The sequence below is a fragment of the Xyrauchen texanus genome, chromosome 27 (assembly GCF_025860055.1).
Source record: "Xyrauchen texanus isolate HMW12.3.18 chromosome 27, RBS_HiC_50CHRs, whole genome shotgun sequence".
NCBI lineage: Eukaryota > Metazoa > Chordata > Actinopteri > Cypriniformes > Catostomidae > Xyrauchen > Xyrauchen texanus.
The window spans coordinates 16,554,235-16,579,484 of record NC_068302.1 but is presented as its reverse complement, the minus strand read 5'-3'; the positions used below and the strand labels follow the sequence as shown (position 1 = coordinate 16,579,484).

At 37.1% G+C, this 25,250-nt stretch overlaps 1 protein-coding gene across 2 annotated transcripts in view; it reads left to right on the top strand.

Moving 5' to 3' along the window:
• ncor2 (nuclear receptor corepressor 2) overlaps window positions 1-25,250 on the top strand; it is a 179,888-nt gene that overhangs the window by 18,814 nt on the left and 135,824 nt on the right. The window lies entirely within an intron of this gene.

Below are 25,250 nucleotides of genomic sequence, written 5' to 3'. Positions count from 1 at the left end.
ATATGAAAAAGGGTCAGCAAAATGCAAATGGGTGTAGTGGTGAAATAAGAGGTGGGTATACTATGAATACTTAGAACAGTGATTCGCAAGCACATTGGGTGTACAAGCACATTGCAGGAGTACATGGAAACATTTAATCATTTATTTTCAACTTGGAAGTACTGAGAATTATTTACTTATCATCTTTGAAATTCCAAGAAGATAAGTAAATATTCCCAGTCATTTCATAAGTCCATCAATAAAATGGGACGTGTGTGCTACAACTAACGTTAGTTTCCCAGTGGAAACAATAACCTATGGCACAGCCATAAAGCTTTCATGATGATATGGACTTTTACTTCAGGGCAATTTTGTTATTATTCTAATTTTTATTCAGTGAATCACGAAATATGCTCTTCTAATGTCAGAGTGATCGTGCTTGTAAGTTAGTGGAGGCTGTGTCAAAGGGAACACGGTATACAAAATACACACAGAGCTAGCTAACACGCAGCTTGTAAAAATTAACGTTAGCATGATGCTTACCGTGGCAATTTCTCGCTTGCGGCAGACGGTGTCTCTCGACCTCGGGACGGGGCAAGCAGAGAGGTTTGCGTTCACAGACGTAGGAAGTAATTTAGCACTCGTCTCACTCTTTAATCCAAGTGAGACCATCTTAGCATCCCCTGAGTGGTAATCCTCCTCTTTGAAATGCGCGCTGCATATTCTCGAGTAGGCGGTGACAGAGCTAGCTGAAAAATCTGCCCGCCTAATCTTCACAAACTGCACCCAGCTTCGGAAGAACCCTTTGTCCTTTGGGAAGGAATGGACCCTATGTCCAGTTTTGCTGGAGTTCTTGCACCCGCCACAAACACAGTAATAAACCATTTTGACTAACGTTATTTATGATCTACTCTTTATCTATCTCTAAGCTATCTGTTATGCTATGCTATCTCTCACTATCTATGCTTTTCTATCTATCTATCTATCTATCTATCTATCTGTCTGTCTGTCTGTCTGTCTGTCTGTCTGTCACTGTCACTCTTTCACTAGTTAGCTACTCCTCGTCTCACTCTCCCTCAATTGTAAGGCGGGCCGCGGGCTTTCTTCTGTCATCCAACAGTCAGCGAGTACCTCATGTGACGTCATGGAATGCATTGTGGGAGAAATAAGAATAATCGCTAAGCTGTAGCTAAAAGCTAACATATCACCTACTTTTCCGTATTATATTTCTTTTTTGTAGTACCCTACAACATCAAATACAATGAATAACTGTTTAAATGTTTATTACCAACTAGAAAATTGCCAAAAAAAAAAAAAACCTGCACCATGGGCTTTAATGACTTAGAGAAGATCTGCAACGAGGAGTGGGACAAAATCCCTCCTGAGATGTGTGCAAACCTGGTGGCCAACTACAAGAAACGTCTGACCTCTGTGATTGCCAACAAGGGTTTTGCCACCAAGTACTAAGTCATGTTTTGCTGAGGGGTCGAATACTTAATTCCCTCATTAAAATGCAATTCAATTTATAACAATTTTGACATGCGTTTTTCTGGATTTTTTTGTCGTTATTCTGTCTCTCACTGTTCAAATTAACCTACCATTGAAATTCTAGACTGATCATTTGATTGTCAGTGGGCAAACGTACAATATCAGCAGGGGTCAAAATACTTTTTTCCCTCACTGTAGTCAACCTTATCCTATTTATTTATTTTTTTGAGTCAAGCGATAATTTGACAACAGAATTATTTTATGATTATTGCCGAGATTTGTAGTTATAAATAACAATCCACAGAGTGCAACGTTTGTTAGTGTTTTCCACGAAGACACCCACCAGAGTTTTGTAGACAGCCGGAGGCGGCACAAAATTTGACGTAGGCGTCCGCCTAGTAATTGTCTATGCCTGAGCACTGAAGTTAAGCTGTCTTTCTCACTGTGCTCTACCTTTATCCATCAGCTCTAACTGAGCTCTCCAGTGGGAAGGAACACACTATTCCCTCCCCTGTTGCTTTTAGACATCAACACTTCACTACATTTCTCTCATGGATCGGTGCTACCTCCACCTTAGCTCCAGACATCACACTGAGAGGCTGACTGATGTGGAGAATGTGAAGCAGAGTTGCCCTCTCCAATTTAACATGCTTTTGGGAAAATTAGTGGTGACCAGTGGAGTCTGGTCGAGCTGATTTTGCACAAGGCCCCTGATTGATGTAGTCTAAGATACAATGAATGGCAAATAGAGGAAGAGAAAACAAACACACACACACACACACACACACACACACACACACACACACACACACACACACACACACACACACACACACACGTTCTCAGCAAACATCAAGCAGAATCTGAGAGAGAGAAAAAGGAAGAGATTGTGAGCTCTTGAGAGTTGCCCTCAGCAACCATGACCCTTGGTTTCATTTCTGGACAAAAATAAATTGTCTGCCTTGGAGACCAAAGCAATTCAAGTGAATAACTAATTTAAGTCCTTCTGATTTTGCCAATTGCAAAACCTCTCCCCAGACTCTCCCTAATATCAGATTATATATCATATCATATATCATTACTGTAACGTAAGTATCCTCGCCTGTGTAGTCTCTTGCTTCAGACTGCGGAGGATATGAGTGCTTGGCTTGGAGGAAATTCCAGACTGTTAAGAAGAGGTGTGCAGGTTATTGATGGTGGAATCTAATTTTCTGCTCGGTCGCTGCTGAAAAATGGCTGTCTGAAGCAGCTTTGGCAGACAAAGGGTGTTTCTGCCGGCAGCTAGTGGGATTGTGTTTGGGGTTTGTAGGGGCTTTGAGTGCTAGACTGCTGGTGTTCCCCTGCTTGCAGTGTGTGTGTGTGTGTGTCTGTTTTTGTGAGAGGAAACAGGTGATGTTTATCTAGGGCTGAACGATTAATCAAAATAAAATCAAAATCGCAATAGGATTTAGTGCGATTATCAAACCACAAAGGCTGCAGTTTAATTAATTAAATAAATAAATAGTCTGCACACGCCGCTCGCTAAGCTTTCTGTATGTGCGCAGCTCTGTTCTCTGTAGCGTTATACAAACTCAAAGCATGCGTGACGCTAATGAGCTCAGCTCATTAAATTTAAAAGGCCACAGCAAAAACAAGGCATATGAGCAACACCTGTTTCCATGAAACATAAATGTCGAAGACATATACTTAACTATTACTCGCTCTATTTGTGTCTGTGAGTAAAACAAATAGGTTGGATGTATTCTACTCTTTGAGAGCTTTTCAACAACAAAATGACACTTCTATTTGATGTTTTTACTGATTACAATATTATGTACGGGGAAATTTTTTTCATAAATTATCAAAACGGAAACACTTCTGATTTGTCTGCAAATTAGACATAATTTTCATACCGGTGCAGTACCGTGTTCAAAATGGTGGGGGTGGGGTGCCTCTCCCCACTGTTTCAGACTAGGAGCTTATTGCACAAATGCACAAATATTTTTTGCCATGTTTGCCAGCGGTGGGTAACGTGGCTCGTTGGCTTTCCATGGAAGATGCACTCTTTTGTGGGAATCATACATTCATTCATTCATCCCGTTAATGGTATTGACGCCGAATGCGCCCTTGAGCTAAAACAACGCAAGACACAGCAAGCAGAATGGTGTATTGTGATGCGTTTTGAAGTACTTTAACTGACAAGATGTCAGTTGTCAAAGTGGTCCAACTAGAACATCATTACATTGTTGCAAACAGCCCCAACACTTATAATGAAAAAGGCTACGACCAGGAAGAAAGAGAAAAAAGGTCTATCCATGTTTCCTTCTCATAAACACTACCTTTCCCAAATGAACGAAGTCAATTCTATTTGTTCGGCTATTGATATAGGAACTGTTGTCATTAACTACGTTTCTTTCACAATCAATTTTACCTGTATCAAATTTTGCACTGTTGTCATCCTGTGTTCCGAGTATAACCGGTAACATTATATACCATGGCAAGCCTACTGCAAATTTTAAAGTACTTGTTCAGTTTTGGTCATAATGCCTGCATGCTTTGTAAAGTAGAACTCCTCTCAAACAATAACGATTTTGTGTATTAATGCTTTTTTTCTTGCGGGCCTGCTGGCAGGCATCCCATCTTAAAGGGTTCATTTTGGTAAAAAGGAAACATTTACTTTTTCTTTTTAAATGTTAATAATCATATAGCAGTTCAAATCGCAATATTTTTCAAAATGTTTGTGTATGTGTTCTATTTATGACGTGTTTGTGGGCTGTGTGACCACTCACTCCACACATTCTTCTCACACTTTTTGTTTTTGTTTATTGCTCTTGTTTGATTTGTGATTGGTTCTCTCAAAAAAGTAAAAATTGAGTGTTTCAGTAATCTGCAGGTGTTGTTACACGCTTCTCTTTTTACAACACTCCCAATGCTGAGAAGTGTGTGAGTGTGTATACACAAGAATCTAACATCACTTTTCTGGGTTGTTTTATCTGCATCCTGTGTCACCGCTACCAAGAAATGTGTACACCCTGCCCTACTAGCACCGATGCGTGGAAGCACATTGAGGTTCATTCTGTGACCTTGATCAAAACAGTTGTGGTATTGCTCTCTCTCTCTCTCTCTCACACACACACACACACACACACAGAAAGAGTGATGGAGACTAATTTAGATTAGGATTAATTTGGATTATCCTCTACTCTATTGGCAAGTCACTCACTATGCCATTACACTACACAAATGCTTTTCTGTGCATTGTGCATAAAATGGAATAGGTGTTGATGTACAGGTGGGTGGGGTTGGATCAGTGTTCTTATTTGTTTGAGAGGTGTGGGATGGGTATGATGTATTTAGAAGAGAAGTGGAAATACTGTGTAAGGATGTTGGTTTGAAAGACACTAGTGTGCTTGTAACAGCAGACGGCGGTGGGCTTTGCTTTGGTTTGAACTGTGTAGTTCTAAAAATCAGGACAGCATGTGAGAATGCCACAGTTTTTCAGGGTATATATGTGTGTGTTGGCTGTGGTCTATTTTTTTTATAAACCCTGAGAACCACTACTTAGTTTTTTGGCTTTAATCCATTTGGCATCCATTCAAATACTCCTTTGATATAAATTATCATGTTGCTTATCAGCAGTATCACAAGGCAAATAGATCATGATTAGGGGTGGGAATCTTTAGGCACCTCATGATCCGATTCCTGATACATAAATAAATAAAAAATCGTATTGATTATTCTGCTGTGCAAAGTGAAAACACAGTAACTTCACATTTTGAAGATGTAAGTTGTCCTGTGACAGGTCTGGCTCAAATGTAACCACATTTTAAAAATCCACCCTGTTGGTTTGGTAACTGTGTATTTACAGCCTTTGTATGGCAGTAATGTCATCATAAAATATGATAAACACTGACTTTATTTTATTAAAAAAGTAGCCCTGTATAGGAACAAGCTGTGAGCAAAACTTAAAATATTAATACGATTAATAAACCATTCTCTATCAAAACACTCAATACTATTAAATTAAATAAATAAAATTAATCAACATATTATATTAAAATAATTTTGTTTTAAAACATTTAATTTTTTTTATGATATTCAATTATTAATTATAATTACCTGGCACATATACATTTGTTTTCTCTCCCACCCCTAATGATGTTTTGATTTAAAGGTGGTTATGATAAGCATTTATCGCTGTAAATATAATTTGGCAGAAAGCTAGAGAGTCCAGAGGGAGATCTGTAAATATAAAGGCTAAAACACTAGCAGAAATGTTTACAGTAAAGATAGCTTTGACTGTGTGTGAAGAGGGGGAGGGTATTCTTATTCACAGCCTGTTGCAGAGGTCAGACAGCTGCCCTGCACCATGACCCCAAATAACCTACAGGGGCCACTGGCTGAAAGAACAATGGGAGATCAGATTAGAGGGGAAAGAGGGAGGAAAGGAGAGAGAGAGGAGGGGTGGGGGTGCGATCTGGGGGTGGTACAGATGAGAACCGAAAGAGGCTCTGAAAAGGAGAAACGCACACACGGACAGGTCTTTGCTAGTTTGCCCACATTAGGCAAAAGAGCCTTGTGTATTTGCAGTCACTGAGTTCATGTAAGCAGTCAAGATATTAAAAGCTTTGTTTGTGAACACAGATGAAGGTGAAGGTGCACCCAAACAGCTGTCATGTGCCATTCCTTCTGTTCAACATGTGACTGTGTAAACACATACACAGGATTCTTGTCTAAAGGCCTATTTACACTAATAGCAACACATACATTGATATTAAACAGATAAATGGCAAAAAAGATTATATGTTATTAGTAGGGATGCACCGAAATGAAAATTCTGGGCCGAAACCGAAAATCCAGGATGCACTTGGCCGAAAACCGAAACCGAAACCGAAATTTTTACCTATTTAAAAAAAAAAAAAAAAATGTTGTGTATAATTAAAACTTTTTCATTAATTTAATGAATTTAATTAATCTGAATTGAAAAACTACAAACCAATAAAATAAATTACACTTTTATTGAAAGTAGCACAACAAAATTGGACAAAAAAATATATTAAAACTATATTAAATATTCTTCTTCTTTCAGTTCTGTAAAAATCAAATTTTACAGATTTTATTAACAATTATCCAAATAATGTAAAGTTTTAGAAAACTATTATATGCAAAACAAGAGTCAAGAAATGAACTTAGCTAACATCTTTCAAAAAGTTTAAATATGCAACAGTAATTTTTATTAAAACAACAGGCAGAACACAGAATGGCAGAGGGCCTCTATTCCACTGATCTATATATAACTATAATATATATATATATATATATATCAGTGCTCTATTCTGTTTATGTAAACGTATGTACACTTTAAGTGAAAATGATTGTGCAAAACAGCAGTAATTGAACTAAATCCAACCTCAACTGTAAACGACAGATGTATCCTCAAGTGAAGAACAAGTGTAATGTAATTGCTATACACATCATATTGGACCGCTTTCTATTTAAGTACAAGTGACAGGTTTCTCTTCAAGAACAAAAGTTGCTAAACGTTCTGACCGTCTCTCCTGTCAGAAAGCTCATCAAGAACATGAGATGCTGCACTGAACAGTCTCTCACTCTCTGTGCTAGTGCGTGGGGCAGATAAATACCTGTGCGCAATCCGCGCAAGCAAAGGAAAGCGGTGTTTGTTTATGCGCCCGTAGTCAAGGGGATTGTCGCTTCTGGCGTAGTTCAGATAAATACGTCTCAAGTTGTGGTGTAGCTGCGCTAGTTGTGACATTTTCCTGTAGAATCTCTTGCTGTATTCTGTATATATATATCTTGAAAGTTCTGCTGAATAAACACTGCAGATCGCAAATTTGATGTCCTTATCAGAAACTTTGAAGAATTTCCACACCGCTGACATGATCAGCCTTTGTTTGGTAGCGCTGTGATAAGGGCTAGATCGATCCAGATTGAAATCTGAGCACTGAGGGGCGGGGCGAGGAGGTATATATTTTCGGCCTTTTTTCTCTTTTGGCCGAAAACCGAAAGTGCTGAAAGTGCCATTTTCGGCCGAAATTTCAGTGCATCCCTAGTTATTAGTAGGCAAGTGTTTCACAGCACTTGAACCCTTGTGTTGTTCATTTGTGCTAACACCTTTTATGTTCAATGAGATTGTTAATACAACTCTCATATTGCATGTATTATCAAAAGATATTGCATTCAATCTTTTTGTCAGCTTATTTTTTAGTAAATATGATTTTGTTTTATGAACATATAAAAAACTATATATAATTATGTAATACATTAATAAAAACTGGACTTTACTAGGGATGGCACGATCTGATACCTGGATCAGTATCAGCTCCAAAACTGACATTTTTAGACTGATCGGGTATCGGTCCGATGAGCCCAATCCAAATCCAATACTGTGTGTTAGTCATGTTCATTACTGTCAAGCTCCAAAAATTACAAAAAAACCATAAAAACACAATTAAAGTTGTTCACATGACTTGTGCATTTTATTCAAAGCCACTTGAAGACGTGCGATAGCTCTGTAAATCACTATAGGCTGTTTTTATTAAGTAAATATATAAAATGCATGCACAGCGCCAGCGTGTTTGTGAATGGCACTGCCTTGTGTACACACACACACACACACACACACACACACACACACACACACACACACACACACACGTGGCTATTTTTAGCCTTCACTGTGTACAATATTTGAGCGCTACTCACAAACAACAACTCAGATGTATATGCTCAATTGTTCTGTTCACTGATATGCATTTAGAACAGCACCGGATGAGCATTTTACCAGAATTGTAATAATAAGCTAATTAACGTGCCTTCAAACAGACACACTTACAGGACTTTCTGGAGAGTTCAGAATGTCAAAATAAAAGCCAGAGGGCTTTAAATTTAAAGGTGCATGATTGAGAATATTACTGTTTTATTTAAAATTCTAAAAGTAATAATAATAATGTATTATTATTATTTGTTTACAAATAATGTAAATATTGTAACAATATTTAAGTTGAATGGGTTCCAAAAAATAACTGTGAATGAAAAGTGAGCTGATATCTTACTACGAAACTGAACAAAAATTAGATCTGTATCCTTGAAAATCCAGATCCCAAATAGGTTTTTTTTTTTTTTTTTGGGGCAAAAAAACATTTATATTTAAATAATGTGTAGTTAGAGTTTTTTTTTTAAATTTACATATTACAGAGTACTCCCAGTTAGTTCCACACAATAATGTAAAGATATTCTAAACTGATTATGCCAAAATAAATCAACATTGGTATTGGATCGGAATCGTATCGGTATCTTCCAATTCTGAGATTTTAGATATCGGAATCGGGTCGGAAGAGAAAAATGTGGTATCGCTGCATCCCTAGACTTTATAATGCATATAGCTGATCATACCAATTCTTAAATAATGCTTTTAAATTTTGCTGACAAATTAGAACTGTTTTGTTCTCCATTATTTGCAAATTTGTTATCTCCACAATTAAATTCAGAGTTGGTTAAAATATAAAAAATGATGACATGGCAATGTGTTGTATATCGTTGGAAAGTTCTCCATTAGCAAAATGCAATGAGAAAATCTGTTTCACTCTGATGCCAAACTGCAGTTAGTATTGCTGTATGAAATTCCCACTGACACATATAAATATAATAAACAGGAGTGATTTTTTTTTTTTGGTCACAATTTTCCTTATTGCTTCCTGAAACATACATATAACATAGACAACGACATATTATAACTTACAGCAGACTTTCCAGATTCAAGTGAGCCCAAACACAACATGTGATGAGTAAATCTTGAAATATTCCTCGAGTGTACTTGGAAAGACTATGCACAAAAGGCCGCTCAACATAGGTTGTGTGTGTGCGCACACACCTCTGTGTGTGTGTTTGTGTGTATGTGTGTGTGTGCACATGTCTGAGGACTTTATGTTTGCAAACACACATCCGCATGTATGCTCCTCTAAAGGATTAGGATGCTCCTGAACACTTAATATTTCCGTATTTTGTAGTCTAATCCATTCATTTGCAATGGCTGGTCATTTTTGACTGGCAGCACCACAGGTGTAAGAAAGTGATCTAAAACGATTACATTTTTAAGATTTGTTTTTGTTGTGTTTTTCAGATACCATATGTGAACAAAGTCAATGAATTTTATTCCAATTGAATTAAGTAAAAAGAAAATGTGTTAATTTTTTTTGTCTGGGTCAAGTGACTGGTACACAATATAAGGGTTACAATTTCCATAATTTCTGATTGAAATCGACAAAAGATTTTCTTTGCGAAGTTGCACTAACAGACCCAAATAATTTAGCTCTGCTTTGTGTTACATAACACGTTAATCAAACAACACACATTGTGCGCAAGCTCTGAAAGATTGGTGATGCTTGACATAATATTCTTAAATAAGTGGACAAACAAAAACAAGTGTAACCGGTACTGATTTACCCGCTGTGAGCGGGATTTGTTCTGGGGTCCCCGGCATGGGAGGCGGGCGCGCTAACGAGGAGGCTAAATGGTACATCCTCTTGCGTCAGTCACTAGTGTGCCTCTTGAGGCCAGGGGAGTGAAATTTACACACTGCACCAACCAGCTGGCTACTGTTACACAAGGAATGGCAAACTTTTTTAAAAAGTCACCAAAAAGCTAGAGAAGGAATGCATTGCTTTGAGTTAAAAGTAGTATCGCCCATAGTGGCCGACTTATTTATCAGCCGATATTAGCCTTTCACCGATATAACAGTATCAGCGTTTATATTTACAGATATAAGCAGATATGAAACCTTTTTTTTCCAGAACTTATAATGCAAAAAACAACGCTTGAATTGGTGTCATAACGTATATTGTCCAGCAGAGCATGCTTCGACTCCATTGTTTCCAGAGCTGAGCTGACGGTAGCTCTGCAGACAGTGGTTATGCAGACAGGGTGGAGTTAAGCAGTGCGGAGTTAAGTGGTGTCTTCTCTGTAAGTTGCTAACTAGTTTGTGAAATACATATGAAACTGAATAAACAGTGACTCCATCATTTTCCCTTTTCAATATAACTATATAATTTCAATATAACGTTAAACCTGTCCCTGTAAACCATGTCACTCATGTTTATCACAACTATTTACTGTAAGCCAGCTATAGTCTGTCAGTGCATTTAGTAGCGTAGCAGATTGAAAGGTAAGCAGAGCATCTTTTTGCAGCTCAACAGACAATGGTGCGATGGTGGATTGTGTCTGAGTGTTGATTTCACGCTGCGTTGTTATCTAGTTGGTGAGATGCAATGCCGGTCCATATTTTGCTCTCTGTGACAACGAGCTTAGAGCTAACTAGCTAACCACGTAGCTACTTTCGTTGCTTGTCAGCTGATTGGAAGATAATGTGTAAACATGTATTCACCCCAAACTGTTTTGTTCAGGATTCACAGTTTGGTACCCCCTTCAATCGAACAATTCCAGTCGTTGCATTTACAAAATTTTATATTTAAAAGTTTCCCCTGAACTTGTAATGCAGAATACGGTGTAACACCACTGCCGCTGTTTTTCACTTAACTCGACAGGTGTAAATGCTTCTTGATTTACAACCTGCCCCTACTTCACTGGCAGTAATAAAATGGTCAGCATTTGACTGATTCTAAACAGTAATACTGATGTTTATTTAGCTATTTATTTTATTTTCTATTTATTCTTTATTTGAATTGTCAGACATTGACTGGTACTGATGTTTATTTAGCTATTTATTTTATTTGTATTCTTTATTTTAATGGTCAGCCATTGACTGATTCTAAACAGTACTGATGTTTATTAAGCTATTTATTGTTTTTTGTATTTATTCTTAATTTTCTCAGTGTTCATTTCTAGAATTTGTTGACAATGTATAATAATAATGTTAAATATTCATTGATAAAAATATTTGTTTAAGAAAGCAGCCTTCTGAGTACCTTTGCATAGTCATATTGGTGCACAATCCACATAGAAAAGGTCTGCTTTCATTCCAGCTCAAATATGAACTATATTGGCCACCTTATCGGTAATCAGTGAATTTTCCCCCTCTAAAATCTGTATTGGTCTCAAAAGTCTCAAAGCGGTCAGGCTCTAGTACTGAACAGCTAGTACTGATCACTAAAAAGCAGTGTGCCATGTTACTGGAGTCTTGTGTGCATGTGATGCAGTCTAGAACCTTGCTGAGCCAGTCGACTGAACGGATGAATAAGAAAAATACAAATTAGCCCTGAAGGGTTGCTTATTTTGAAATAGATAATTTGCTGCTCACTGAATGATCATTGCAGAGAGAGAGACTAGAAGAGCTATGCATGTACCTGAAATTAGATTGTAGGCATTCGAATGTTGTCAGTCTAAATGTGGTGGTGCAAATAAAAAAAAAACATGCTTCACCATGAGTGTGTCAGATAGGGCTGCAACTAATGATTATTTTGCTAATCGATTAATCTAACGATTATTAGAACGATTATTCGGCAGTTATTGCAATGATTAATCATTAGCTTTTAACCGATTATTCAGCTTGTTCCCAAATTAAAAGGTTGTATTAAACATGCTTATTAACAATAAAGAGGACAAAATTATCTTTTCAAAATACCTCTAAATGACATTCATTGAATTAAAGGGAAAAAAAACCTTTTTATTATGTTTATTCAGTAAATAAATTCACTGCAAATTTTTTTTTTTATTGTTTTCCATTTAAAATTGTCGAAAAATCCTTAAAACAAGAGACATTTAATTGAGAAGCAACATATATAGATATTTAGACTTGCTTTAAGAGAAAGCATCTTAAATATAAGTGTATGTTGTATATACGTGTATTTTTCAATTGGTTATACTTCTGCGAGTGCAGTGAAGCCAAAATATACTTATGGTCAAGATCTGTTCTCTAAAAGCAAGTCTAAATATCTTATATGCTGCTTTTCGTGTGAATGCATCTTTTTTTTTTTTTTTAAAGGATTTTTAGATATTTTAAAATATTTGTATATTTAATATTGTATTCAACATTCTCAGATAAAAAAAAAATTATTCTGCAGTATAGCTGCTAAAGAAAATGTACGTTGTTTTAAATTAGTTTTAGATATTTTTATTGGAAAAAATGTCGAAACAAAAACAAATAAAAAACAAATCTAAAACAAATCAAAAACAGTACATCTTTAACTCACAAAAAAAAACAACTCTTTCTTATTAATAAAGCTGCGTAGTGCTAATTTCCTTCATGATAAGGAATGCACAGTGACAAATTATGATTCAATAAGTCATGAGCCATCACATTATAATCGAGCTGCTTTAAGCGTGCACGCTTGAGGGATGAGTGCCTCAGTCGGATGCAGTTTCAGTCTCTCCCACTTAGAGCAGGACACTTTGCGCAACTATAGAAGAGGCATTGACCACACAGAGAAATGCCTGTTTCTGAGTTTAGTTATTTACATGATCTGCTTGCGTATTATTTGAATTTTAATAAAGTTATAACTCATTGAATATAACCGCATTAAAATGTAACGCCGGGTGTTTCCTTTAAAGACGCTAGACACGCAAGTTTTGCTCCAGCTCCACTTATTCCACAACGAGAGTTCTTCTGTATTTACTTATTTTGTATTTTTGCATTATAATTCCTTCATACTTTGTGATCTACATCACCTGAAGCTGTTTGGAAAGTTTAGAGTGTGTCTGTGAGCGGTGTTTTCTTCCTCTCTTCAGTCAGTCGTGAGCTGAAGTGCTGCTCTCGAGCGTCATCATTGCAGTTTAATGTGATATCATGTTACATTAAATGAGATCAAACAACATTTGACACTGAAAATGTTTGTCGACAATTTTTTATTGTCGACGTTGTCGATAGCATTGACTAATCGTGTCAGCTCTAGGGTCAGATTCAAAATAAAGACCATACTGAACATTCAAGCTTAAACTTTGAAGGTGGGAAATTATGGGTGATAATGACAGTGCTGATTGAAGTGGCATTTGGTGCAGTAGGATTATGGGAGATGTTGTTGCATAATCAGTGGTGATGCAGATGGATGGGAACACACACACAGCCACCACACCTCATGCTGTCTCTGACATTACAGGGCCAGCAGGAGGGACCTGATCATGGCTCATCAGCTAATGCTTTTCTTTCCACAGATAATGTGAACTGCCAGGCCTCAAATATTACATCCATGGTGTATGAGTCATTCTCGGACAGCCAGAAGATCTGTGCTATGCATTTTGTGAGTTTATGAGAATGACGAGATGTCAAACCTAAAATTTGTGTGGTATAGAAATACACATCGGTGTTAATGGTAAAGCAGGTAAATGCTGGTTCTTTACAGTTCTTTCAAGCCATGTGTATGTTTATTACCAGAATGTAAGGCAGAAAAATGTAAGAGAGATGTAGCATGAGGGAGGTGGAGAGAAATCACACAAAAGCCAGCCACTCCTAGAAAGGGAGAAGAAAGAGTTGGGAGTGAGCATAACAGAGTGCTGTGATTGAAAGAGGGAGGGAGAGCGAGAGAGAGGAGGGGGGTAAGTGAGTTCATTCTTGCTGTTGGCAGGTAGCCAAGAGCTAGCCTGTGGGTGTCTGTATCAGTGCCAGGGCATGTGTTCCCCCTTCTGTCTGAAGGCCCTCTCTCTCTCTCTCTCACTCACTCACTCTTTCTCTCTGACACACTTATACATGGAGACATCTCCTCTTTTCTCTCTCATTCCAATTGCTTCCAAAAGTCTTTGCAACTAATATTTGCACTGTCTCTTCCTCTGTTCCTCTGTTCCTCTCTTTTTTTTTTTTTTTTTACTCCTTTTCTGCTGTCTCTGAGTTTTACACTCAATACAGCAGTTGTAGTTTTTCATATAACTAGATGATATCAGAGAAGTGTGGTACATTAGAATCAATGGTCTGTTTTTACCGTGCCACTAGATTATTCTAACAGGATGAGTGTTTGGTTTGTACCCAATGTCTGTGTTGGTAAATGATTCCTATCTCTTCCAATCCTAGGGTGCCCCTTTTGTGAAGCCTTTTAAAGGGCATAATGAAAATATAATCAGATCATTACATGGTCAGTTTGCTTTTATCGAAAGTTCAGTTTGATGAATGTTTCAGTATGATGTTAAGCAAAGCTTAGTCAGCACATCCTCTCAGAGTTCACTGTATGTGCCTTGTCTTGATTTACCTTTTTTGGTAGTGGCATTGGGTCAGTGATTTGGTGTTTCTCAATTCTAGGAACACTAAGAATGGACTTGAATTCTCATGGAGACCGGTCTTACCAGGCTAGTTTTAAAGAACGAACTCGGAAGGACAGGAGGCGTAGAACGCATCTTTGGGAGAATTTAGGTTTTCTGTGATCATCCTGTTGTGCATTTAACCATCACAGTACATTTGAAGCCAGTGAGAGAACTACTGGCATTACTCATCAGTTACAGCATTATTATCATCACGCCAGTGAGGTTTTGCAGGATTATTGACATGTTAAATGAATAAAGTCTGTTAACAATCGTTTCCTTCATGTGTTTATTACTTTATTAAAATTATACCAACAAAATAACAAATGATGACAGAGTATAATGACTCTCAGGAGCTGTCAGATTTTGATGAGCTTACAGTGGGGAAACTCATGAGTTAAAACCCAAAAATAAATGTGCTATTGGCACTTTTCCACTGCACATTACGGTTCAACTTGTCTCGACTCTAGTCGCTTTACTTTTCTGAGCTTGCTTTTCCACTGCTGTTAAGTGCCGCCTCAACATGGGTGGTATTATAGGCTGATCATCATAGTTGTGTCACCTCTACTGGCGTGACATCATCTTAAACGTGACACAAAACAATAACACGACCGTTAGCTGTTAGCTACTAGCTCATTGTGCTGAATAAAGCAGTTGTTGCATGGTGATTTTACACAAGTGTAACTGTTAAATTGGCCTGGTTGTTTTAGAAGCAAGCTTTCCAGTAGCTGGTCAACTAAATAAAGTGAAGCTTTCAAGCAGAATATAGAGTTAACGTAACAAAACTTACCATCCTCCATCGTGGACTCCAACAACACCGTGGCCGAGTTCAGGGCACTCTCCCTCCCATTGCTCGCCAGTCTATTGCCATATATATCGTCCATTTGGTCGAACCACTTTCTTCTTTTTGAATCACTCCGGCGGTTGTGGTCTTTGGTTCTGTAGTCACTTAAGTTTTTCCCTACACTGTTGGTAGCTCCGGTGGTAGCCATGTGCGGGCAACAGCTGAGACACTTTCTCGTTTCGTGCCGTTTTGTTCGTCGTTAACAAGAGGAACGTCTGCACCTCGTTTATTGACCACGGCGTGGTTTTTCGCACAGCCATTTATTTTTACAATTCGAAAGACACGTGAACAAATGATACTGCTATCGCTGTAGCTGACTTTAAAACAAGTGGGTCCCATATAGCAAATCCAGTGACGCTGGTAGTGACAATTCTCTCTGACCAATCAGTGATCTGCAGGGTTTTGACGTCACATTTAGTAAAAAAAGTACCAGTCACCATGTTCTGTCCACAGTGGAAAACCCCCAAAAAGCGAGCAGAGCAGAGTCAAGTTGAACTGGACGGTGCAGTGGAAAATCCCCATTTGTCTGCCACTGTAGTACTGGGAACACATTTGGGCATTTATATGCATTCTCAGAACTTCTGAGAACTTCTGCAGAGTCCATGAGAATGTAAGAACACCAAAGAATGAAACACTGATTAACAGCCAATAACAGACAGGTTCTTTGCATGTCCCTCATGGCCTGTTCACATCAATTACATTTTTACAGAGCAATTGTTCATTTCGAACAAGCTTTTTAACTGGAACTATGACGTCGACGCAAAAAATACGCCGACACAAAATATGCACGTCGATTCGTCAGACCCAAAACAAAGATGGCGGCGCCGGAGAGTAGTAGCAACACGAGTGGCTCCTCAGACTATCAGAAGTGCAAGGCGGCACGCACTCGTTCCTCTAAAGTTTGGGAATTCTTTAATTTAAAAGGAAACAATTCCGTGATATGTCGTCTTTGCAAAATGGAGATGGCCTTCCATTCTAGCACCACGGCAATGCACCATCACCTGAAGCAGGGTTCCCACGGGTCATGGAATTTCTGGAATGTCATGGAATTTTAAAAGGTCTATTCCAGACATTGAAAGTCAGGGAATTTTATATATTTTTTGTCCAAGTCATGGAATATCAGGGAATTTAGTTTGTTGCTTTAAATTTTAGATTCCATTTATCAAAGTGTAATTTTTCTATACCGATTTTTTTTTTTATCGCGCTGTTTCACACATCTTTCTGTATTGTTGTGCTTAGGCTATTTTTAGCGCCATATTTATTCCCTTCCCGCTCAATTGGAAATCACTTAGTTAACAGGTACGGGTGACTGCATTCGACTAAGGCACTAACATGCCAGGAAAATGTAAATTTCAAGAGATTTGGCTACAAAATGAACAATTTAAAGACTGGGTGTTAAAAGTAGACGACAGAAAAGATAAATGTAAAGTTTGTAAAACTACTATTGAGCTATCAAATATGGGTGAGGGTGCACTTCGCAGCCACGCAAACAGCAAGAAGCACGCTACTCGTATGAAGCCGACAGGAGCATCATTTTCGGCCCAAGTGCCCATCACTGCTCTACTGCAGCCTCCCTATATAGCTCCAAGAAAACCGCAATCAGCTAATGAAGCCGCTCCCACCCCCAGCAGTGACGGCAGAGTGAGACACAGTGGAGCACGTCTCGGCTTAACACCAGCAAAGACCCTGGAGGCTGAAATCTTGTGGTGCCTTAAGCTTACCGAGTCCCACTGGTCATACAAGTCATCAGAACAAAGTGGTATGTAGCTATAATGTTAGCTAGCTAACTGTTAGTTATAATTAAAGATTATTTTTGTGTAACGTGTATTTTTGTGTAAGTGTAATGTTTAGCCTAGGTTAGGCAGCATAAGTGATCGCTGACAAAATTGAAAATGTTGCTAATTAGTTTGCAAGCTAATTACTGTTAACTCTTGACAAATTCTTAGCCTATGCAACCGGTATTTAGCCATGTATGTAAACTCATATATTTGTGTAAATGAATCGTTAATGTTTTAATCAATGTTGTATTAATGATACAACAGGCCCTTGAAATTAAATGAGGCAATTCAATCTAGCTTCCAGTCCAGCTTTGTTTGGGAATTTAGCACCGTGTCCTAAACAGATGCGACGTGACAACACGCGATAAAATACATTTTACATGTTAATCATTTGTCCTAACCTGCCGCAACATGACAAAAGATTCTATTTTTGAAATGGTTTCTATATTTCTGGCCCATACAGAGGGAACAACGACATTAAGCAACAAATACTTGTCATTGTGCATTTCAGGTTGAACGTTCTTGTTTCCTTTCATTTCTTTTCAAAATCTGAGGTAAATTATCCATTGTTGTTCTCATAGTGGCAATCAAAGTCTCACAAAATGATATTCAAGCTCAGACCATTTTAAGCTCAAACAAGTGCATTTCATTACAAATTTTGTATGAGTCACTGATTATGTATTTTGAATAATGTTTAATGGTTTAATTTTGTTTAATTCCGTTTGGTTTTCGTGCTGTGAACAGAGCCCACGCACGGTTATGATTGGCTGTGATTTATGATTGATTTTGTCGTCGTGTAGCTTTGTCACGTCAGGTTAGGACAAGGTAAGCTGAAAAAATAATAATAATTATAAAAGGGTCACGGTAAGCAGCCTTTTCACTGCACACGACATTAGGATACGATTGTCGCATTTCGTCCCCTAGTGGCAGTAGCACATAATTTTAAAATTGATCATGCGCAGCCCTTACCTTCATTAATTTACCGTGGTAGAATTAATAAATCAATATATGCACATTAGATAAACTACCAACATTACTTCTGAAGGACAAATATTATGGGTTTTCCAGGACTTAAATAATTAATATTTATCAAATAATTATTTCAGACATACACTACCAGTCAAAAGTTTTCGGACAGTAAGATTTTTAAGAGTTCTTGTCTTAGGACAACTTTGATGCACTTTTTGATCCACTTCAAATGTTGACTATTGTATATTCAAACAGAAACAGTTATTTTAAATAGTAAAAATATTTCAAAATTGTTCTGTTTTTGCTGTACTTTGGATCAAATAAATGCAGGCTTGGGGAGTGTCTTTTTAAAAAACAAAAAAATCTTACTGTCCAAAACTTTTGACTGGTAGTGTAAATAATCATCATAACCATTTTACAGAAATAGCCTAGTAAGAACAGCATTTTAATAAAAACATCAGTTTTTTCAACTTTACACTCACAGCTTTGATCTTAATACATCACATCCAGTCGGTTGGTTGCATACGGTGTAGTCATTCAAGTTCAAATATTAATGTATCCACGGCTCAAATCAGATCTGAAAATTCCACTGCAGATGGTTGGCACCTCACGCAGCCCCCTTGTGACTCTCCATAGGAAATTAATGACTTCTGATCTATCGGACATCGTTTGTCATGTGAAAAGGCAGCTAAGTTTGCGGTATTCTAGTCGTGGCGTAGTATAATACTGTGTATTAAGCCGCACTAACTTTAGACCTAGTATACAATTAGGATTATAATGGTTCAATATTACATTTAAATTTATTCATAGGGTTGTGGTTTTAAATTCATATTATGAGTAGGCTATATTTGGGGCATATATGGTAAATTACAGTGTTGCACTTTTTTTTTCTTTTATAGGGTCTTTGTTCAAAAGAATGTTCCCGGATAGTGACATTGCCAGCAGCTTTCAATGTGGAGAGACTAAATCATCTTATTTGACTGTTTTTGGCATAGCACCATATTGCAAGTCACTTCTGATGGACAGAATAAGGTCTCTTAAGGATGGATATGTTTTTCTTTTTGATGAAAGCTTGAATCGGAAGACCCAAACAAAGCAGATGGACATTCATTTAAGATTTTGGGACAATAATGCTGTAGTTACACGCTACTTCACTTCTGAATTCATGGGCCATGCCACAGCAGAGGATATGGTGGAGGTCTTCCACAAGTCGACAGAGGGTTTGAATTACAAAGGTCTTGTACAGCTTTCAATGGATGGACCTAATGTCAGTTTTAAATTCCAAGACCTTATACAAACTGAACTTGAACGAGATGTCAATACCGTGTTACTAAATGTGGGTAGCTGTGGCCTACATATTTTGCACGGGGCATTTAAAAAAGGTGCAGATGCCTCAAATTGGAATGTAGACCAGTTCTTAAGTAATGCTTATTGGCTACTGAAAGATTCCCCTGCCCGAAGAGAGGATTATGCTAAAGCTGTTGGACAAATATCTCCTCTTATGCCACTCAAATTCTGTAAAACAAGATGGGTAGAGAATGTCCCAGTTACAGAGAGAATGATCAACATATTGACAGACTTGAAGAAATATGTGAATGAGCTAGAGGCAGGCAAATTCCACAACCCTGGAACTAAATCCTATACTACTTTCAAAGAAGGTTGCAGAGACCCACTGTTGCCTGCAAAGTTGGCCTTTCACTTGTCATTTTCAAAAGAGGTTGCACCTTTCTTGAATCTATATCAAACAGACAGACCTATGATTCCTTTTCTGGCTGCTGATCATTCTAATGTTATCAGGTCAGTTATGGATCGTTTTATCAAGCATGATGTGATGGCTAATGCAAACACAGTATCAAAACTGATGTCAATAGTTGTCACAGACAAAACCAATCTCATTCATGCAAATAAAGTTGATGTGGGGTTCTCTGCAGACAAAATGCTGAAGGAACTGGAGTCTTCACAGAAGATTAGTGAGAAGAGAGAGTTGGAGTTCAGGATGGATTGCAGAAAGTGCTTAATGACGCTTGCAGGGAAATTACAAGAAAAATCTCCACTAAAGTACACTCTTGTGCGCAACATGGATTGCCTAGATCCAAGGAGGATGGCAAGCAATAAAGATTCATCATGCAGCAACAAGTTGAAAAGCATCCTTAAACTGCTCACTGAGACCAAACGAGTAGATGAAAATGATTGCGATGATATTCTCAAACAGTACAGGAAGTTCATCAATGAGACTGTGCCCAAGAGAATGGCAGATTTCACTGACTTCAATCCTGTCACAGGTCGGGTAGATACACTACTCTATGAAACAATGGCAGGAGAAAAAGTGTACGAAAAACTGTGGAATGTTGTGGCACTCCTCCTAATGCTCTCGCATGGAAATGCAACAGTGGAGCGAGGTTTTTCGGTCAATAGACAAATCGAGGTTGAAAACATGAAGGAAAGCACTTACAGTGCACAGCGTCTTGTGTGTGATCATTTGAGGTCAGTGGGGGGAATTGATAACTTTGTGGTAAATAAGGCCTTACTTCAGTCTGCATCCTCAGCAAGACAGCGATACATCTTGAGGAACAGAAAAAACTTAAAGGAGCAGAAAAACTAAACATGAAAAGGAAAACTCTCTCTGATGAGATTGATGAGCTGAAGAAAAAGAGAGCACGCCTCCAGAAGGATGCCTCAGCCATGGAGCAATCTGCTGATGGTCTTGCATTAAAGGCAGAAAGTGTAGGCAATATTACATTCATTGCTCAGTCAAACAGTCTAAGACAGTCTGCAAAAACTAAATGTGAAGAAATAAAAAGACTGAATGATGAACTCGATGACAAACAGAAAATCCTTCAGAGCATTTAACCCATGAAAGAGTAGAAACCATAAATGTATTTCTGTAGAAATTGTACAGAAAAATATCAATGCATTTAACGTGTAAAAAAAAAAAGAGAAAAAAGAAAAGTTATGTTTGTGTGTTTAACTTAGAATTATACTAAAAACTTCTGTGAACAAGTAAATAAAGTTTGAAATTGGTTGGATTTAAAACACTGTCTGTGGCTGTTTTTTGTCTGCTCGGTTCTCCGCAAAACAGCGGCCTGTTTTGCCGTTCATTATAGGTCATGGAAATACATCTTTTTAGTCAGTGAAAGTCAGGGAAAAGTCAGGGAATTTGACATTTGGTTTAGAGTGGGAACCCTGCTGAAGAGGCGCCACACACACACACACACACACACACACACACACACACACACACACACACACACACACACACACACACACACACACACACACACACACAGTATTCTTAAGGTGAAAGGAAAGTGTCAGAGTGTAAGTTGTTATTTGCATGTGAATGAAGATGCTTTTTTCAGTAAGCTAGGCCTATGTTCAACATAAATGTTGAATTCTGAATTTATTTTTTGTTGGAAAAGCACTTTCTGTATTAGCTTAAAGCCCCCAAGTTTACAATAGTTACTGTATTCTTTCAATAGCTCTAAGAAAGGGTGGCTGGGTGACCTTTTTATTTTTTTATTTAATGCTAGACATCAGAATGCATTATTTTGCTCTTGTACACTTTTACTTGAATTTTATTTTTGAATTTTGAGTTTATGAAAAAGGTGAGTGGCAGAGTGTATTACTATGTTGTTGTTATTTTTATGTGATTGAAGAATTAAAAGATGCACTTTTTTCAGTAAGCTAGGACTATGTGTTTTCAACATAAATGTTCAATTCTGTTGGTTCAGGAAGGGCGCCATGACAGGCTGCTGGCTCCCACTGTCGCTGTTAATTTTTATTTATTTTTTGTTGGAAAAGCACTCTATATTAGCTTAAAGCCCTCAAGTTTGCATTGGTTACTGTATTCTTTCAATTGCTCTAAACAAGTATTTTGGGTGACCTTTTAATTTTTTTATTGAATGCTAGACATCAAGTTGTTGTTATTTTAATCTGAAAGAAGAATTATAAGATGCACTTTTTTTTCAGTAAGCTAGGCCTATGTGTTTTCAAAGCTTCAAGGTTTTATTGAATGCTACCTCTGACTAAAAATGCATTACTTTGCACTTGTATAGTCTTTTATTTTGGAATTTTAAGAGCAATAATCATATATTACAATGTTAAGGAATTCATGTTTTTTTCATGCAGATATGTAAATCAACATGTATAAATTGCTATTAGTCAATTAATGGGGAGATAATCGAAATCGAATCGGACTGAAAAAAAAAAACATGAATCGTTAGATTAATCGATGCATCGAAAAAATAATCGCTAGATTAATCTTTTAAAAAATAATCGTTTATCCCAGCCCTAACTGGAACCATGGATTCAACATTCTGAAGGTTTTTTATGGAGAGTGGTCAGATTTGTTTTGTTCGTACTGCGATAACTGACTAATTAGAGCTTTTTGTCATTTTTCGCTTGAAAAATTTCAATTGAGTCGCTGCAGCTGCTCAATCCAGCACGTTGGTAGTGCTAGTCAACTGGCAATCACTGCCAGTGGACATGCAGCTGATGCACACCCTTGAAAAGTATATAAATATTTGCAGTTCATGAACCCTTTGTACTGCAAACTTAAACCTGGTCTGTTTTAAAAGTCTTGCGTTTTTTTTGTCTTAATGTACATAATTTAATATGTATTTCACTGGGCCTTTTTATATTCTCATGGCATTTAAATTAACAGCGAGGTTCGGCAATTGGTTTTGCCCTAAGCTCGTAGTAAAATATCCCATAAAAAGACTCTTTACAGGCAATATTCTACTGTAGACATACAAATTGCAGGACCACACTGTTATTTTTATTGCAAGGACAATTTTAGGACAGTATTACAATAATTTAAATTAAGAAAAGACTGTGCGCATTATAGTATTTTTTTAATTATGCATCTGATTTTTTAAAGTATATCCTACTGTGATTGCCTTTTAGACTTTCAGAATGAACATATTACTGTAAACTTTTGTCCTGTTTGTGGATTGACATGTACAAATTATTGTCAGTGATGATCAACATTGTGCCCACACATGCGGTACATAAATGTTAGGCTAAAAAAAAATCTGGAATATTCCTTTTAAGAAGTTGCCTCTTTACAGGAGCACGGGATAGACTTGTATAAGTTTTCTATGCGAGATGTATGACTGATTTGTCAATGCATGTGTGTTCATGTGTATGTGTGAGTCTACACTGGGCCTGTCAGAAGCCTTCAGAATGACAAAGACTTTTTGTTTCTTCTCAGAGCTCCAAACATTCCAGCACAATTGAATCTCCTCCCACCACACACACACACACACACAGCACAGTAAAACACAGCTGAGCGATCTACGCTTTCTGTGTAAATCACTCAGTGACAGACAGGAAGGAAGATAGCATGCCCCTCTTTTTGTAGTAAAATGGCTGTGTAGAATGCACTTTAGGTTCCTCGTTTTTATGTTTTTTACTGCTGCTTGTAATATTTGTAATGTATCTGAGAACACTTTATGAACGTGTTTTAAATGTATGCATACGGCATAGACACACACCTAATCAACTACTGTGACCGAATCATCTCATGATGATGAGTAGGCCTATGTTTGTGTATGAGAGCGAGAGAGGCCATGGGAGGACTTGAGAAAGGCAGTGGTTTTTATGTCCGCATTGAGCAGTAGGGTCAGTCTCGTGACACATAAACCACATGGGGAAAGCACCATTCAGATAAGTGTGTCTGTTTACATTTTTGTTTGTTAGTGTGGTTGTGGTTGCAGATAAACTAAAAGTAGCAGCATTCAGTGTAAAAGCCTGTTCTTTATATTAAGATTTAGCCTAGTCAAAGCAAACTAATAGAATTAGCTTTATAATGTTTGGCATTCAATAACGTTTATAATGCGATTCCATTCGAAACCCATTGGTTAATGATCTGCCTGCTCTAATGTTGCAGGTACAGTGAGAGGTTTGGGTGACCAGACCTATTTTATTACCACCGGTCTACTTTTATCACCACATCGCTTAAGAAATTTACTTAGGAGGGGCTGTCCTTTAATTGATATTTATATGCTAAATAATGATCTTCTTTACATGTTAGATGAGGTCCCATTAGAGCTGCAACTAATTATTATTTTGCTAATCGATTAATCTAACAATTATTTGAATGATTATTTGGCGATTAATGCAACAATAAATCATTAGCTCTTAACTGATTATTCAGCTTGTGCCCTGACTTAAAAGGCTGTTTTAAACGTGCTTACTAACAATAAAGAGGACAAAGTTATCTTTTAAAAATACCTCTAAATGACATTCACTGAATTAAAGGGAAAAAATTATTTTTATTAACTTTAATTCAGTAAAGAAATTCACTGCAAAAATCCTATTATCAAGTGTTGTTGTCTTATTTTCCATTTAGAATTGTCTAAAAATAATTAAAACAAGAGACATTTAATTGAGAATCAACATATATGATATTTAGACTTGCTTTAAGAGTATGTATCTTGAATATAAGTGTATTTTGTATAGAAGTGTATTTTTCAATTGGTTATACTTCTGCGAGTAAAGACAAAATATATTTAGATATATTTTGAGATATTTAGACTTGCTTTAAGAGTATGTATCTTGAATATAAGTGTATTTTGTATACAAGTGTATTTTTCAATTGGTTATACTTTTGCGAGAGAAGACAAAATATACTTATGTTCAAGATCCATTCTGTAAAAGCAAGTCTAAATATCTTATATGCTGCTTCTCGTGTGAATGCATCTTTTTTTTTTTTTTAAAGGATTTTTAGATGTTTTAAAATATTTGTATTTTTTATATTATATTCAACATTCTCAGATAACAATTTTTTGTTCTGCAGTATAGCTGCTAAAGAAAATGTAAGCTGTTTTAAATTAGTTTTAGATGTTTTTATTGGAAAACATGTTGAAACAAAAACAAATCAAAAACGTGTTTTGTTGTAGTGTATAGTGGGGCAAAGACCTCTCACCTTTCGGTTCACTTCAATCCATCTTTAACTCACAAAAAATAATAATTATTAATAAAACTTCGTATTGCCAATTTTCTTCATGATAAGA